This window comes from Balaenoptera physalus, assembly GCF_965194825.1.
Source record: "Balaenoptera physalus genome assembly, chromosome: 4".
Lineage (NCBI taxonomy): Eukaryota > Metazoa > Chordata > Mammalia > Artiodactyla > Balaenopteridae > Balaenoptera > Balaenoptera physalus.
In genome coordinates this window covers 71,663,531-71,665,447 of record NC_138891.1, presented here as the reverse complement: position 1 = coordinate 71,665,447, position 1,917 = coordinate 71,663,531, and positions in this window count along the sequence as shown.

Genomic DNA, 1,917 nt, shown 5'->3' with positions numbered 1-1,917 from the left:
TTCTGGTTACTATATCCCCATTTCCTCCTGTGATCTTTGGGGTAACTCTTGAAGGAATGAGCAGATGAGAGAGTAAGTGACCTTGCAAGGATTGGCAGTTCATGGGACTGGTGAGTAATAGCCCCCCAAAAGCATGTCCAAGTACTAATTCCCAGTACTGGTAGATGTGACTTTATTTGGAAATAGGGTCTTTGCAGACACAATTAAGATAAAGATCTTGAGATGAGATCATCCTGGATTTAAGGTGGTCCCTAAATCCTTATAGGAGATAGAAAAAGGGAATATACAGAGACACACAGAGGGGAAGGCCATGCAAAGACAGGGGCAGAGATTGGAACCAAGGAACAGCAAGAGTTGCCAAAAGCCAGGAGAGAGTCATGGAATTGATTTTCCCTCAGAGCCTCCAGAAAGAACCAACCCTGTTGACACCTTGACTTCAGACTTCTGGCTTCCAGAATTGTGAGGGAATAACTTTATGTCATTTTAAGCCACCAGTTTGTGGTAATTCATTATGGCATCCTTAGGAAACTAACACAAAAAGAAAATACATCCCCACTAATTCTGTTAGGACAGTATTACTCTGATACCAAAACCAGACGAAGACACTGCAAGAAAAGAAACCTACAGACCATTATCTGTTGTGAATGTAGACACAGAAATCTTCAATAAAATACTAGCAGATCAAATCCAGCAACATATATAAAGGATTATATGCCATGACTAAGTGGGACTTATCCCAGGAATGCAAGGTTTGCTTAAAGTCCAGAAAACTATTAATGTAATATATCAAATCAATAGAATAAAGAACAAAAAATGCATGATCATCTCAGTAGATGCAGAAAAATCATTTAACAAAAACATCACCCACCATTCAGGATCAAACACTCCACAAACTAGGAATAGAAGGGAACTTCCTAAACCTCACAAAAGGTACCTATAAAAAACCCACTGCTAATATCACACTTGATGTGGAAAGAACAATTACTTTCCCCCTAAGATCAGGAAGACAAGGATATCTGCTCTTGCCACTTCTATTCAGCTTTCAAATCTTATGGCTCTTACGGGATGGCTCATGTTCCAGCCAGGGCAATTAGACAAGAAAACAAAATAAAAGACATTGAGATTGGAGATGAAGAAGTAAAACTATCTCTATTTCCAGATGACATGATTTTATATAGAGAAAATAATGTTTTGTTTGTTTTTTTTAATAATTATTTATCTTTTTGGCTGTGTTGGGTCTTCGTTGTCTCGTGGGCTTTCTCTAGTTGCGGCAAGCGGGGGATACTCTTCGTTGCAGTGCACGGTCTTCTCATTGTGGTGGCTTCTCTTGTTGCAGAGCACGGGCTCTAGGGCACGCAGGCTTCAGCAGTTGTGGCTCGCGGGCTCTAGAGCGCAGGCTCAGTAGTTGTGATGCACGGGCTTAGTTGCTCTGTGGCACATGGGATCTTCCCGGACCAGGGCTCGAACCCATGTCCCTTGCACTGGCAGGCAGATTCTTAACTACTGTGCCACCAGGAAAGTCCTAAGAAGACAATGTTTTTAATCCACTAAAAACATTTAGAACTAATGCCTGAGTTCAGCAAAAGGAAATTTTAAAAACAATTTACAATATCATCAAGAATAATAGGATACTTAGGAGTAAATTTAGCAAAATAAATGCGAAACTTATACTTTGAAAATTATTTTTTAAAAAAACCTTGGGCTTCCCTGGTGGCGCAGTGGTTGAGAATCTGCTTGCCAATGCAGGGGACACGGGTTCGAGCCCTGGTCTGGGAAGATCCCACATGCCGCGGAGCAACTAGGCCCGTGAGCCACAACTATTTAGCCTGTGCATCTGGAGCCTGTGCTCCTCAACAAGAGAGGCCGCAATAATGAGAGGCCCGCACACCGCGATGAAGAGTGGCCCCCACTTGCCAC